The 17316-nt window shown below is 42.0% G+C and overlaps 1 protein-coding gene and 1 long non-coding RNA gene across 18 annotated transcripts in view; one reads left to right on the forward strand and one right to left on the reverse strand.

Moving 5' to 3' along the window:
* The window catches only part of NCOA6 (nuclear receptor coactivator 6), a 119393-nt gene that overhangs the window by 97360 nt on the left and 4717 nt on the right, over positions 1 to 17316 (reverse strand). The gene's annotated exons all lie outside the window — the stretch shown is intronic.
* LOC144332086 (uncharacterized) lies at positions 768 to 9793 on the forward strand. The gene is made up of 3 exons (XR_013399837.1): positions 768 to 840; positions 5479 to 6609; positions 8305 to 9793. It is a non-coding gene; the product is annotated as an uncharacterized LOC144332086 (long non-coding RNA).

Here is a 17316-nt window from a genome sequence, read left to right on the forward strand (position 1 = left end):
TGCCACTCCATGATTATAAAAAAATTGTGACTTCCATCTTCCTAGGAGACTTGCTATTCCCTTCTCAGCTCTGTGATGTTGAAGAAGCTACATGAAAAGGAATTCAGAGCAGCCTTCAGCTATCAGCCAGTGAGAAACCAAGCCCCTCAATTCAACATCCCTTCAGGAAGAGAATTCTGTCACCAACCAAGTTAGTTTGGAAACAGATTCTTCCTCAGCCAAGCGCTAAGATGAGACACCAGCCCTGGCTGACACCTTGACTACCTCCTGTGAGAGACCCTGAAACAGAAGACATCTAAGCTATGCCGATTCCTGATCCATGGACACTCATGCCATAATAAAAATATATGTTGTTTTAAACTGCTAAATTTGTGGTAATCTGTTACACAACAATAAATAACTAATGTACCCTACATGGAAATCCTGCTGAATAAACTGCCTGGCAATTTCCTTTTTTGTTTTTTTATTTTTTGAGACGGAGTCTCGCTCTGTTGCCCAGGTTGGAGTGCAGTGGTGCGATCTCAGCTCACAGCAAGCTCCGCCTCCTGGTTCATACCATTCTCCTGCCTCAGCACCACCTCCCCCGACCCCCCAGTAGCTGGGACTACAGGTGTCTGACACCACGCCTGGCTAATTTTTTTGTATTTTTAATAGAGACAGGGTTTCACCGTGTTAACCAGGATTATCTCGATCTCCTGACCTCATGATCCTCCCTCCTTGGCCTCCCAAAGTGCTGAGATTACAGGCGTGAGCCACTGTGCCCGGCCTTTTTTTGTTTTTATTTTTTTGTAGAAACGGTGTCTTGCTGGCGGGGCCTGGTGGCTCACGTCTGTAATCCCAGCACTCTGGGAGGCCGAGGAGGGTAGAGCACATGAAGTCGGGAGTTCGAGATCATCTTGGCCAACATGGTGAAACCCTGTCTCCACTAAAAATACAAAAATTAGCCGGGTGTGGTGTCAGGCGCCTGTAGTTCCAGCTACTCTGGAGGCTGAGGCATGAGAATCACTTGAACCCAGGAGGCGGAGGTTGTAGTGAGCCAAGATGGCACCATTGCACTCTAGCCTGGCAACAGAGCCAGACTCTGTATCAAGGAAAAAAAAAAAAAAAAAAAAAAAAACCCAAGAAACAGCGTCTTGCTATGCTTGCTATGTTGCCCAGGCTGGTCTCTGACTCCTGGCCTCAAACGATTCTCCTGCCCTACCTTCCCTGGAACTCTGCCCAGCCAGGATTCTTAAATCAAATTTAAGGATTTAAGGATTCTTAAATCAAATCACAGTGCTGGAACTGTGCCCAGCCAGGATTCTTAAATCAAAATATTTTTCCCTTTATTTATAAATATTTATCCAAATATTTATGGGGGGAAAAAAGTCACAGATCACATAGTGGCCAGTTCTGCTTTAGCTAGCAGTGGTTCCCAAACTTGTCTGCGCTTTTTTTTTTTTGAGTCAGAGTTTCACTCTTGTTGCTCAGGCGAGAGTGCAATGGTACGATCTTGGCTCACTGCTACCTCTGCCTCCCGGGTTCAAGCGATTCTCTTGCCTCAGCCTCCCGAGTAGCTGGGAGTAAAGGCATGTACCACCATGCCTGGCTAATTTTGTATTTTTAGTAGAGACAGGGTTTCTCCATGTTGGTCAGGCTGGTCTTGAACTCCTGACCTCAGGCCTGCCTTGGCCTCCCAAAGTGCTGGGATTACAGGCGTGAGCCATGGCGCCCAGCCTTGTCTGCACTTTAGATCATCTTGGGATCTTTTAAAAATTCCAAAGTCCAGGCCATACTCTCAGGGCAATTAAATCACAATCTGCTGGGGAAGGGAAAGAGACAAAGGTATCAGTTGTCCAAGCTCCACAGGTGATTTCAATGTGAAGACAGGTTTGGGAAATCACTGAGCTAGAGTTTTATCTGTGTGATCAAGAAAAAGTTAATTCAAGATGACAGAGAGAGAGGCAGCTGAATGAAAACAACTATATACACCTGCCCTTCTCTGAGATTGTAAGGTAGCCTTGATTTCCCCCGGCAATGTTATGAATTCTGAAAACATCAGAGAGAAGGCCAAATAAATGCTTATTTTCCTTTTTGGATTTATCCATGCCTCCATTCGCCTCCAGAATTATGGACAACTGAGAAATTCACCTTTTCATCTTTTCTTGGTACTTTTCATGGAACCAATAACGAATTCTGCCATATTACGTGTATTCAACAAAACTAATAAGACTGACTCAAATGCTTTTTTATTAAGCAGATCTTATGTAATTTAGTCAGTTTTGATTCAACCCACACACCAAATGCAGCTTGCCAAAGTAAAATACCCTATGGACATTAGGATCAAAATGCTTCCTTTTTAAAAAGTAAAGTCTATTTGTAATCCAATCCTTTAAGTTAAAATTAGGCCTTTTAAAATTGAATTTCACTTATCCTACAGAATCAACAGACCTGCTTAAGAACCCTCTGACCACTCCCAGAAAAGTTAGTCAGTAGGACCCCTTTCCATTCCTCCCAGGACCTAGACAAAAAGGAAAAAGGGCAAGAGGAAGAAGAGAAACATCAGAAGAAAAGACTAAATATAAACCCAATAAACCGGGCCGGGCGCGGTGGCTCAAGCCTGTAATCCCAGCACTTTGGGAGGCCGAGACGGGCGGATCACGAGGTCAGGAGATCGAGACCATCCTGGCTAACACGGTGAAACCCCGTCTCTACTAAAAAATACAAAAAACTAGCCGGGCGAGGTGGCGGGCGCCTGTAGTCCCAGCTACTCGGGAGGCTGAGGCAGGAGAATGGCGTAAATCCGGGAGGCGGAGCTTGCAGTGAGCTGAGATCCGGCCACTGCACTCCAGCCTGGGCGACAGAGCGAGACTCCGTCTCAAAAAAAAAAAAAAAAAAAAAACCCAATAAACCTATTCAAAATAAATTTTTGTGATTGACCAAATTCCTTCTCTCTACCACTGTTTCTGCTAATTTTACTCTAGAAAGAGTTGTAAAAGGCCAGGTGCTATGGGTCATGCCTGTAATCCCAGCACTTTGGGAAGCCGAAGTGGGTGGATCACCTGAGGTAAGGAGTTCGAGACCAGCCTGACCAACATGGTGAAACCCCATCTCTACTAAAAATTAAAAAATTAGCCAGGCATGGTGGCGCACTCCTGTAGTCACAGCTACTCCGGAGGCTGAGGCAGGAGAATCGCTTGAACCTGGGAGGCAGAGGTTGCAGTGAGCTGAGATTGCACCACTGCACTCCAGCCTGGGTGACAGAGCGAGACTGTCTCAAAAAAAAAAAAAGAGTTGTAAAAGACAGATGACCTATTTACAATCTCTAGTCCAGTGGCTTCTATTAAGGAAAGCTTATAATCATCAAAGAGGCTCAATATACTTTTGAAATACCACGGTAGTGGTTACACAAGTGTGTTAATTTTATAATTCATTAACCTTATAATTTTTGTGCTTTTCTTTGTATGTTACACATCAATTAACACATTTTTACAACAGATACATTTGTCCTGGGCAGAATCTCTGAAAGATTCTAAGTAAGCAGGTATCAGAAATAGTCAAGGTTACATGACTTGCCCTAGGTCACAGATGCAGTTAGCTACAAATGAAGTCCTTCATATCACTTTCCTACTCTTTCTGTTATAAATTGTAAATATGTTGATATTATTATACTTTTTAATTAAACATTTAGTTTCCTACTTAGACTCTGAAAAAAAATAAGTATTACAAGTGAGAACTGCAAAAAAGTAAATAGAAAACACATGTCCTGGCTTTATAACTGTGCACTGTTGAAGCTGTTGTACCATCCATATGAGGAAATTAAATAAAGCCTAATGCCCATGCAACCATTTCTTAACCTCGATATCCTTTTTTAAATGCTTTCAATGTAGACGCATGTCAAACTATTAGTACCAACTATTAGTAAAATGAACTGTGTACCTATTCAGATAGACTAGCATTATTTTTGATATGAAAATATAGGGTAATAGAATCGAAAGAGGGCTAGGCTGAGCATGGCAGAGTGGGTTTTAGTCATGGCTGTCCCATAAAGTTGTTTTATGATTTAGGGCAGGACATAATCTCTCTGGGTCTAAGAGTGTTAAAATGAGAGGATGGGGCCGGGCATGGTGGCTCACGCCTGTAATCCCAGCACTTTGGGAGGCCGAGGCGGGTGGATCACGAGGTCAGGAGATCGAGACCATCCTGGCTAACACAGTGAAACCCCGTCTCTACTGAAAAAAAAAACAAAACAAAAATTAGCCAGGCGTGGTGATGGGCGCCTGTAGTCCCAGCTACTCAGGAGGCTGAGGCAGGAGAATGGTGTGAACCCGGGAGGCAGAGCTTGCAGTGAGCCGAGATCGCACCACTGCACTCCAGCCTGGGCAACAGAGCGAGACTCCGTCTCAAAAAAAAAAAAATGAGAGGATGGAACACCAGAGCCAGGACTAGAAAGAATCTCAGGTTTCTTCCAGATTTAAGAAAAATCAAGGACTATTTAAAAACAACAACAACAACAAATATATATATATACACACACACACACACACACACACTTTAAAAATGCATTTTACAAATGATTATCTCTATTCAAATATGTTCAAAGTAGCTTTGTAAAATAAAAATACTAGAATTCCTCTGGCACCTGCTTCATAAATACAAGCATATTCTTCAGCTTGTATCAAATGCAAACCTCTGATTTGTTGTCTAGGTGCAACAACCTCTCCCTCTCAGTTGGCTAATAATAACATTGTTGATTCTTTATCATCATGAGACTCCTGCATGCATTTTAAAAACTTTATATTATGAAACAATTTCAGATTTACAGACATGAGTTATTTTTATGGGAAATATGTATCTCTCAATATGTAACAGAAGTCTCTCTTAATTTCTAATCTACTGTAATTTGAAAACTTTCGATGCACGCATTTATCTAACTACCCTTTACCAACTACCTACTAGCACTCTGCTAGACACTTTGCTGTTCCTGAAGTTAATTGAAACAACATTATTTCATGAATGCCTCAATCCGAATATTACACTTATAGTACTTAAAAAATTAAGTTGGCCTTGTAACCACATAACCTTAAATGTTTCAGGATAACTTATAAGACATTGTTAAAGTGTCTAAACAAACAGTTAAATGCCCACTGTTAAAGACGATTTGCCTAGGCATAACTATTAAGATCCAATTTCATCCTTCCTATACCCTTTCATGAGATACTTACAAAATTATTTCATGTTGGCCAGGCATGGTGGCTCACACCTGTAATCCCAGCACTTTGGGAGGCCGAGGCAGGAGGATCACAAGGTCAAGAGATCGAGACCAGCCTGGCCAACATGGTGAAACCCCGTCTCTACTAAAAATACAAAAAAAAAAATTAGCTGAGCATGGTGGCATGTGCCTGTAGTCCCAGCTACTTGGGAGGCTGAGGCGGGAGAATCTCTTGAACCCAGGAGGCAGAGGTTACAATAAGCCGAGATCGCGCCACTGCACTCCAGCATGGCAACAGAGGGAGACTCCATCTTAAAAAACAAAACAAAAAAAAACAAAAAGAAAAAACAAAAAAAACCGCAATTATTTCATGCTTCCTAGCTTCCTATTCTCAGATCTGGGGCTCCCAAGGGAAAATCTGTACAGCCCTCCAGCCAAATCAGAGAAACTTAGTGCTCTGAAGGGATCAACAAAATGCCTGTCAAGGCGACCGGCATTTCAATACAACAACCCTGGTTTGCTCTTGGTAGGGATAATAGATTATTTAAGGGATTAGGGAATATTAACATTAATTTTTAAACTTCAATCCTAACTTCTTAGTACAAGAAACAAAAGATAAATTAGTAAAACATGAAACTTGAGATTTCCAAAACCACTCATTCCAACACATATAATAAACATATTATAAACTGTAAGTCAGAAGCTCAATGAGATTTTTCCCATCTTGTTACATACCACAGTAGGCACATAAAATAAAATATAGAGAAAACTACTTTATACACCATGTTCTAATTATGAACACCACCACACTCTCAATCATAATAAAGCTATAGTCAAAAAACAACACAGGTTAGGAGCATCAATCTTCTAATCCATGATCTAAATATACAAATGACAGTGAGAAACTGACCAAATTCTACAACATCCACAAAACAATTTTTAATATTCCCTAAAAATAACTGGAGAACCTGAGCAGAGTAAGAACCAGAGCTTAGCAATAATCGGGTCCAATACCTTCAAGGAACAAACAGAAAAATCAAGGCTCAAGTGAACAATTTGTCCAAAGTCTCTTAGAAGTAGGAAAGTCATTTCATATGTTATATAATGAATGTTGTCTTGCCATAAGACACTGATGAAAGACAACTTAAAGAAGTCTTTCTGCTTCTGTTAGGTTTCTCTATGACAAGAATTAAATCATGCCATCTAGGTTCTAGTCAGGGAAGTCCTTAGGCCATCATTCTCAGAATTAGCCAGTGTTTCTTCTCCCTTATCTTAATATGTTCATAATGACAACGCTGTCAGGATTTTTGTTTTGCTTTGCTTTATGCTCTTGTAATTGTTGTGTGTTTTTTTTGTTTTTTTTTTTGAGACGGAGTCTTGCTCTGTCACCCAGGCTAGAGTGTAGTGGCGCGATCTCAGCTCACTGCAACCTCCACCTCCTAGGTTCAAACGATTATCCTGCCTCAGCCTCCTGAGTAGCTGGGATTACAGGCACATGCCACTGCACCCAACTAATTTTGTATTTTTAGTAGAGACAGGGTCTCACCATTTGGCCAGGCTGGTCTCGAACTCCCGACCTCAGGCAACCCGCCCGCCTCAGCCTCCCAAAGTGCTGGGATTATAGCCATGAGCCACTGCGACCGGCCAACTGTCACCTTTTAAATCAAATACTGAAGCCCTGAGACCAGCTTTCAGGTCTTGCAGCTACCATTTCATCATTATTCATAACCCAGATGAATACACTGACTATGCTTAGCAAACCTCCAGATGGAACAGTATTACGTGGATGTACCAGTATTTTCAAACAGAGAGAGCGCATTCAAATGATTTGGTGCAATTAGGATAGCATTTTTTTTCTTTTTTTGAGACAGAGTGTTGCTCTGTTGCCAGGCTCGAGTGCAGTGGTGTGATCTCAGCTCACTGCAAGCTCCAACTCCCAGGTTCACGCCATTCTCCTGCCTCAGCCTCCCAAGTAGCTGGGACTACAGGCTCCCACCACCATGCCTGGCTAATTTTTTTGTATTTTTAGTAGAGACAGGGTTTTACCATATTAGCCAGGATGGTCTCGATCTCCTGACCTCGTGATCTGCCTGCTTCAGCCTCCCAAAGTGCTGGGATTACAGGTGTGAGCCACCGTGCCCGGCCAGGGTAGCATTTTTTTGAAGTTCAAAAGAGATCATTTAAAAACTAAAAAATTGGGCCGGGCATGGTGGCTCAGACCTGTAATCCCAGCACTTTGGGAGGCCAAGGCGGGCAGATCACGAGGTCAGGGGATCGAGATTATCCTGGCTAACGCGGTGAAACCCTGTTCCCTATTAAAAATATAAAAATTAGCCAGGTGTGGTGGCAGGCACCTGTAGTCCCAGCTACTTGGGAGGCTGAGGCAGGAGAATGGCATGAACCTGGGAGGCGGGAGCTTGCAGTGAGCCAAGATTGCACCACTGCACTCCAGCCTGGGTGATGGAGTGAGACTCCATCTCAAAAAAAAAAAAAAAAAAAAAAGGAATATTGTGCTTACCCATAAACAAAAAGAATATATAATTTTTTTATCAGAAGAAGAAATTCATTGGCAAGATAAACTGGTTCATTTATGCTAAAAAACAAAAATAAATCTCTACCCAATTTGCAACAAAGAGAAAATAATATTACAAATGAATAATACAAAAACAGAAATAAAATCTAGAAGAGGCCATGCATGGTAGCTCACGCCTGTAATCACAGCACTTTGGAAGGCCAAGGCAGGAAGACTGCTTGAGGCTACAAGTTTGAGATCAGCCTGGGCAACACAGAGAGACCCCACTTCTACAAAAAAAAAATTTTTTAATTATGGCCAGTCACAGTGACTCATGCCTATAATCCCAGCACACTGGGAGGCCAAAGTGGGTAGATCACCTGAGGTCGTGAGTTGGAGGCCAGACTGGCCAACGTGGTGAAACCCTGGTCTCTATTAAAAATATAAAATTAGCCAGGCTTGGTGGTGCAACCCTATAATCCCAGCTAGTAGGGAGGTTGAGGCAGGAGAATTGCTTGAACCCAGGAGGAGGAGGCTGCAGTGAGATGAGATCGCGTCATTGCACTCCAGCCTGGGAGACAAGAGCAAAACACTGTCTCAGAGAAAAAAAAAAAAAAAAACAAGCTGGGCACGGTGGCTCATCCCAACACATTGGGAGGCCGAGGAGGGTGCATCGCTTTAGGTCAGGAGTTCGAGACCACTTGGCCAACATGGTGAAACCCTGTCTCTACTAAAAATATAAAAATTAGCCAGGCATGGTGGTGGGCACCTGTAATCCCAGTTACTCGGGAGGCTGAGGCAGGAGAAACTCTTGAACCCACGGGGCAGAGGTTGCGGTAAGCTGAGATTGTACCACTGCACTCCAGCCTGGGCAACACAGCGAGACTCTGTCTTAAAAAACAAAAAAACAAACAAACAAACAAAAAGGCTCATTTCGGAGATAACTGGAGAAAGATTTAATGTTGGATAATATTAAGAAAGTACTGTTTTATTAGGTGTTAATAATGGTATTGTGTTTATGTAGAAGAATATACTTGTAAGGAGATGGCGTGCTAAAATATTAAAGGGATAGTATCATATCTTTATTTTTAAAAGGTTTAACATAATAAACGTTATTAAGCATATGACAACATGTTGAATATAGATGGTAGGTATAAGGGTGGTTCACTCTACTGTTATTTCTGGGGCTTTTTGTATGTTTGAAAGTTTTTTTTTTTTTTTTGAGATGGAGTCTCACTCTGTCGCCCAGGCTGGAATGCGGTGGCGCGATCTCAGCTCACTGCAAGCTTGGCCTCCTGGGTTCACGCCATTCTCCCACCTCAGCCTCCCAAGCAGCTGGGATTACAGGCGCCCACCACACACCCAGCTAATTTTTTTTTGTATTTTAAGTAGAGACGGGGTTTCACCGTGTTAGCCAGGATGGTCTCGATCTCCTGACCTCATGATCCGCCCGCCTCGGCCTCCCAAAGTGCTTGGCATACAGGCGTGAGCCACCACGCCCGGCCTGAAAGTTTTAATAAAACACTTAAAACATCAAAAAAGCCCACACAACTGAAGAATTGCTATTATACTAGAAGAAAAAATTTATGAAATTCAATCTGAACTAGTAGCTAGTGGCACTATAAACTGGTAGTTGTTCTAAAGAATAATCTGACAATGTGGCTAAAAAGTGATAGCCTCAGACCTAATCAAATCATTTTAGGGAATATATTCTAAGAAAAAAACTGGAAGAAAAAGATTTCTAAAAAGATATTACAGCACTACAATTTAGAATTGTAAAATAGGGCTGGGTGTGGTGGTTCACTCCTGTAATCCCAGCACTTTGGGAGGCCGAGGTGGACAGACCATGAGGTCAGGAGATGGAGACCATCCTGGCCAACATGGTGAAACCCCGTCTCTACTAAAAATATAAAATATTAGCCGGGCGTGGTGGCACACGCCTGTAATCCTAGCTACTCAGGAGGCTTAGGTAGGAGAATTGCTTGAACCCGGGAGGCGGGGGTTGCAGTGAGCTAAGACCACGCTACTACACTCCAGCCTGGGTGACAGAGTAAGACTCCATCTCACGTGGAAAAAAAAAAAAAAAAAAGAATTGTAAAATAGGAATAAAAACGAACTGAAAATCACCCTAATGCCAAATAACCAGAGTATTTTAAACTTTAGTTGTTATATATCCATTAAAAATGATGAATATAAAGACATGTGGAAAAGTATGTCAACATATTGCCATATGAAAGACTAAAAAAACCTTTATATGAATTAAACTAGTAAAGACTGTATGGGCTGGAGTGCTATGGCATGATCTTGACTCACCGCAACCTCTGCCTCCCAGGTTCAAGCAATTTTCCTGCCTGAGCCTTCCAAGTAGCCAGGATTACAGGCGTGTGCCACCACACCAGGCTAATTTTTGTATTTTTAGAAGAGATGGGGTTTCACCATGTTGGTCAGGCTGGTCATGAACTCCTGACCTCAGGTGATCCACCCGTCTTGGCCTTGCAAAGTGCTGGGATTATAGGTGTGAGCCACAGTGCACAGCCTTAAACATAATTTTTAAAATTTCATGGGGACACATGCTATTAGAGGAAGTATAAACAATGCAAATATAAAATCAGGAAGAATGCCTAGGCACAAATAAAGAGAAGCACCTGAGGGCTATTACTGACCACAATTTGAATGAGTATTCAAAATTTAAATACAGTCCTATCCTGGACAAGGCCAACATAGCCTACCATTAAAAAGACAGGCTGAGCAAGTGGCTCATGCCTGTAATCCCAACACTTTGGGAGGCAGAAGTATCGCTTAAGCCCAGGAGTTTGAGATTGGCCTAGGCAACACAGGAAGACCCATTCTCTACCTCACCGCCCCCACCAAAAAAAAAAAGCCAGGTGAGGTGGTGAACACCTGTAGTCCCACGTGTTCACTCAGGAGACTGAGGTGAAAGGATCGCTTGAGCCTCGGAGGTTGAGGTTGCAGTGAACCATGATCACACCACTGCACTCCGGCCTGGGTGACAAAGCAAGACTCTATTTTTTTTAAATAATAATAATTTAAAAATAAAAAGACACAGAAAAAGAGTACATCGTTAGCCTGGACACAGTCTTCCTCAATTCTATTTGTTATTTTAAAACAATACTCAGTTTTCTTCAATTCTTTCCAATATTTTTTAAAATTATGAGAAAACTGAAGAAGGTTCAGAGAAAAACCAAGAGGTAAAGAATAGGATGGAAAAGAAGTAATTTTGAAGAACGGTCTGAAATCAAATGAAGTGTGACATGACTAATTAACACTGAAATATCCATGGGGAGGCTTTTGAATGGAGACCCTGAAAAGCTGATGTTATCTCTCAATGCCCACAGATGACTCACCAAGAAGAGAGGGCTAACAAAATCCTCAAAGTTTGTTGTTTTACAGAAGAGAGATCTCTTTACTGTGCTGGCAAAAGTTACCGGCATAGGCAAATAAGGGAGGCTGGGTGTCTTAAGTCATTGACCATCTGTTTTTCTACAGGGTGTTTACTTATCCATGATCACCTGATCATATTAGAATGTCTCTAAAACTTGACTCAGTTACTCAAAGCTTGAATCAATTATCTACCATTTCAAAATTCTGCAGTGCCATCCCGCTCCCACACACTGCTCACTCAGCAATATTCAAATGTCTTAGACCTGCCATCCAGGGCCCCAAGAAAGTACGCTGGCTTCACTTCTCCACAACTCCTCAACACACCAGCAAATCAGACTTCTGACTATTTCATTACCTAAATATTCCTTACATTTTCCTATGTACTTTTGGTTACTCTCTCCTTAACCCCACTTGTTGCAATCTTACCCTTCCATTTTAATAAATTTTAATTTAATGCTTCTAAGTTATCTCAAAAACTACCTGTTATGTGTTGAGTTGTAGCCCCCCATCCCACTCCTGCCAAATATGTTAGTCCTGACCCTCAGTACCTCAGAATGTGACCTGATTTGGAAATGGAGTTGCTGCAGATGTAATCAATTAAGATGAAGTTACTGGAGTAGGGTGGGACCTATTGGTGTCCTTATAAGGGAAATTTGGACACAGAGACACACAGGCAAAATGTCATGTGACAACAGAGGCAGAAATTGGAGTGATGCAGCTACAAGCCAAGGAGCACCAAGAACCGATGGAAGCCTCAGCCTCCCAAGTAGCTGGGATTAGACGCACATGCCAGCACGTCTGGCTAATTTTTGTATTTTTAGTAGAGATGGGGTTTCACCATGTTGGCCAGGCTGGTCTCAAACTCCTGAACTCAAGTGATCCACCCACCTTGGCCTCCTAAAGTGCTGGGATTACAGGCGTGAGCCAGCTACTTGGGAGGCTGAAGCAGGAGAACCACTTGAACCTGGGAGGCAGAGGTTGTAATGCCAAGACTGGGCCACTGCACTCCAGCCTGGGCAAGGGAGTGAGACGCTGTCTCATTAAAAAAAAAAAAAAAAAAGGCCAGGTGCGGTGGCTCATGCCTGTAATCCCAGCACTTTGGGAGGCCGAGGCGGGTGGATCACGAGGTCAGGAGATCGAGACCATCCTGGCTAACACAGTGAAACCCCGTCTCTGCTAAAAATACAAAAAATTAGCCGGGCGTGGTGGTGGGCGCCTGTAGTCCCAGCTACTCGGGAGGCTGAGACAGGAGAATGGCATGAACCCGGGAGGCGGAGCTTGCAGTGAGCCGAGATGGCGCCACTGCACTCCAGCCTGCACGATGAGCAAGACTCCATCTCAAAAAAAAAAAAAAAAAAAAAAAAGCAGCTGGGTGCAGTGCAGTGGCTCACACCTGTAATCCCAGCACTTTGACAGGCCAAGGCAGGTAGATCATCTAAGGTCAGGAGTTCGAGACCAGCCTGACCAATATGGTGAAACCCCGTCTCTACTAAAGCTACAAAAAAATTAGCTGGGCGTGGTGGTGTGCACCTATAGTCCCAGCTACTTGGAAGGCTGAGACAGGAGAATCCCTTGAACCCAGGAGGTGAAGGTTGCAGTGAGCCAAGATCTCATCGCTGCATTCCAGCCTGGGCAACAGAGTGAGACTCCGTCACAAAAAAAGAAAAAAGAAAGAAAGAAAAGAAAAAGAAAATGTACATAAATGGGTACTATTGAACTGATATTCAATAGATTCAATATCAGTAAAGGAGCTGATTAATGGGAACTTTTGTTGCCTTTGTGTATGGGAGTGGGGAGTTGCAGCTGGTTAATGCTAAATACAAACCGAAATATCTATTTAAAGTATGAATAACCTCTGAATTTGTTGCTCATTAATATTAACTGATACAGTTAATTTATTAACTGATAATGAATATTGTAACTGACATAGAATACACAATTCATCATAAGGTAAAGGTGTGGTCCTGGCCTTCTGCTTTATTGAGCTTGTATATCAAATAAAGCATATGACCAACCCTAGGGATCATTACTAATGCCATCAAAGCCATAGTATTTCATTTGTGTATACATCTAAATATAACTCTAGTTATTTACTAATTAATTCAGAACGTTTATTGAGCTCCTAGACAGCCACTTTACGTCCTTTTTAGAATAAGGTGAGGTAGAAAAAGATCACATTTAAAAAAATAAATGAATATGACAGACATCAAAATAGGCAGACACTGGAGCCGAAGGGAGGGAAGAGGGAAGGCAGAGACAGACACCAGCCCAGTCCTAAAGGAGCACCCATCCAATCTAGTGAAAAGTAAGAGAGTAAACTAGCTCCATACCTCTCCTTTCTCCCCATGCCGATCCTACACTTCACAATCAGGCTTCCTTTCCTAATGTGCAGCTTTCATTAGATCACTGGTGAAAAACATTCGATGACTTTCCACTATTTAGTCAATCAAGTCCAAACTTCCCAGCTTGGAACAGAAATGGAGATTCAAAGCCTTCCATGATTTGATTGTATGGTATGCAGAGATTAGGAAGACAAGCTTTGAAATTAGACTACCTGGACTCAAATATTTTCTGTATCAATTGTTAGTTCTCTTCCTCATTTTATATGCAAAAAGGGATTAAAAACCAGTGCCTACCTCATCAGGTTGTTGTAAGGATTAAATAAAATGCTACTTATGAAATGCTTAGCACATTATCTTGCAAATAGTAACCATGCAAAAACTGTGAGCCACTGACCAGGCATATGGCTTGCGCCTATAATCCTAGCAATTTGGGAGACCAAGGCAGGAGATCACTTGAGTCCAGGAATTAAAGACTGCAATGAGTTATAATCACACCACTGCACTCCAGCCCGGGCAACAGAGTAAGACCCTGGTTCTATTTAAAAACAAAACATAACAAAACAAAACAAAAAAAACCCTACCCAAAGCACACTGGGGGAAAAAAAAGCCACTACTACTATTAATTTTTTTAAGTTTTATTTATTCATTTTAGGTTTTATCTATTATTGTTGCTGTTGTTCATCTCCATTTCCAGCCTTAAGTCCAACAACACCCTTGTAACAATCTTGTTCTCCAAGCAAAGTGGACCCTTTACCATCTCCTAAATACCCACCTCTGTGCTTACGCTTTCACTCAGCCTGAAAATACAGTACTGTCTCATCTCCAAGTATTAAGATACTAACTATTGGCAGTTTCATTCACAGGCCACCTCTTGCAGGTACTATTCTCTAGTATCCCAACTCCATAACACATTACAGACATTCCTCAGCATACAAACCTTGGCTAGATTCATCCTGGTATCTTGCAGAGTTCTAGCCAGTTTCCAGTATACATGGTAGGGCTCAATAAATATTTGAGAAAATAATACCTATATTTCCTTTCTCCTCCAACCACTCTCTTGGATAAGAGCTCCATATTACAAGTAAAAAGAGTTCTTCTAGAGTATTTCATAAAGCTGGCCGGCTAATTTTCTATCACCAATGTGGTAATTTTCTAATACAGTATCTAACACATAGTAGATGCCCAAATATTCAAGGAGCTAAGCTGAATTTCACCTCATCTTTTAATTTCAATTATCATTCTATTCATTATGATCAAGTATGGCTCATCCTTAGAAATAGATTTTAGCATTTACTTGCCCACAAATTCATCTGTCAATTTCTGGCCATCCTCCCCCATCCCAATATGTCATTTATTGGTTTGGGGGAGACAACATTCAAAACCTCAGTAAAGTAAGAATCAGAAAATTAAATGTCTACAGGGCCATAAAAATAAACAGCAGGCCAAGTGCAGTGGCTCACGCCTATAATCCCAACACTTTGGGAGGCCGAGACAGGCGGATCACGAGGTCAGGAGATCTAGATCATCCTGGCTAACACTGTGAAACTCCGTCTCTACTAAAAATACAAAAAATTAGCCAGGCATGGTGATGGGCGCCTGTAGTCCCAGCTACACAGGAGGCTGAGTCAGGAGAACAGCATGAACCCTGGGGGCGGAGCTTGCAGTGAGTGGAGATCGTGCCACTGCACTCCAGACTGGGCGACAGAGAGAGATTCCGTCTCAAAAAAAATAAAAAATAAAAAAAATAAACTGCAAAGCAAGAGAGCAGTGCAGACTATGGAGAACTAAGAAACACATCCCACCTAAAAGTTTCAGCTAGTTACTGCTATAAGTGAATATGGGCTTGCTGTTCACAGATCTTCCAATTTTTCAAGGTTAAGTCAGAAACTCAGAAGTCTGTGTACATTTTTAAGACATTAAAAATATTGTGTAAACCAAACAAAATATGTATACAGGTCAAATCCAACCACAGGTTGCCAGTTTGCAACCTCTGCTACAGAAGTTCTCTGCAAGAGTGATGGTGTGAGAAGAGTTCTATCCCAGCAGATAATCTAAGGCAGCCCCTAAAACTAAGCAGCTTCTTGGAAGCATCTCCTGCAACACTTAGCCCAACTCTCAACCATTCTGATTGACCTGAAAACCAAATTAATTTGACAATTTAATTAAGCAAAGTGAGCCCCTACTCTGTACCAGGTGCTGAGGAATCAGAAATGAACAGTAGTGCTAAAGAACACCTAGTATTTATTGAGCATGTTCTAGATGCCAAGCACTATTTTACACGTTACGTATATTGACTCATTTAATCCTCACAAAACCCTATGAGATTACTATTATCCTTAAAGATGAGGAAGCTGAGGCGCAATGAGGTTTTATTTGTCCAAGGTCACACAATCAGCAAGCAGCAGTGCTTAATAAGGACCTCAGACAGACTCCACCAAAAAAAGCTCACAATTTGAAAGCAAGCCCCATTCAATAAATGATGCTGGGATCACTGGTTATACGTAGGGAAAAAAAATGAAACTGGACCCTACCTTACACTACACATAAGAATCCATTCCAGATACATTAAAGATCTGACTATTGAAAACAACAGAGGGATCCCAGAATATAAAGAATAATTGCAGGCTGGGCACAGTAACTCACACTTGTAATCCCAGCACTTTCGGAGGCTGAAGCGGGTGGATAGCTTGAGCTCAGGAGTTTGAGACTAGCCTGGGTAACATGGCGAAACCCCACCTCTACAAAAAATGCAAAAAGTAGCAGGGCACAGTGGTGCATGTCTGTGATCTCAACTGCTTCAGGAGGCTGAGGCGGGAGGGCTGCTTGAGCCCAGGAGGTTGAGGCTGTAGTGAGCCGAGACTGCACCACTGCACACCAGCCTTGGTGACAGAACGAGACCCTGCCTCAAAACAGAACAAAGAATAACTGCAAATCTTGAAGGAAAAGATTGATAAAGTTGACACTAAAATTCAGAACTTTTTAACAAATGACACCTTAAACAGATTTTTTTTTAAATAAGCAACAGGCCAGGTGCAGTGGCTCATAACTGTAATCCCAACACTTTGGGAGGCCAAGACAGGTGGATCACTTGAGGTCAGGAGTCTGAGACCAGCCTGGCCAACATGATGAAACCTCATCTCTACTAAAAACACAAAAATTAGCCAGGTGTGGTGGCACATGCCTGTAGTCCCAGCTACTTGGGAGGCTAAGGCAAGAAAATCACTTGAACCTGCGAGGCGGAGGTTACAATGAGCTGAGATGGCATGACTGCACTCCAGCCTTGGCGACAGAGCAAGACGTCATCTCAAAAAAAAAAAAAAAATTTAAAATAAGCAAGAAACTGGAAAATGACATCTGTAATACCTATCAACAACAAAGGATTAATAATCAGAATCCATAAAGAAATATTTTGTAAAAGACAACCCAGTAAGAAAAACAGCAAAACAAGCCCAAGCATTATCTAATCTGTGTAAAGCTGGCACTACCACAGTTACCACACAGTACACTCCAGAACAATAGACCTTGCCATCACTGACTGATATAAATATTCAGGGGTCTGTGTTGTGCTGCAGGTACACAGTGCATGGGTAATCCAGCCCAAAGGCCAGAACCAAGACGTTTATTCATTCTCCATCATCATATAGACATTAGATGGCAAATTAGAGGTTGAACATCCAACCCTCAGACATATAGAACAGGGGTTGGCAAGTGTTATTGTAAAGAGTATTTCCAGCTTTGTGAACTGACACAACACATCTCTGTCATGACTACGCAACTCTGCTATTGGTACCATAAAAGAAGATAGGGACAATATATAAATAAATGAGTGTGGCTGTATTCCAATAAAACGTTATTTACAAAAACAGATG

This window comes from Macaca mulatta, chromosome 10, assembly GCF_049350105.2.
Source record: "Macaca mulatta isolate MMU2019108-1 chromosome 10, T2T-MMU8v2.0, whole genome shotgun sequence".
Classification (NCBI taxonomy): Eukaryota; Metazoa; Chordata; class Mammalia; order Primates; family Cercopithecidae; genus Macaca; species Macaca mulatta.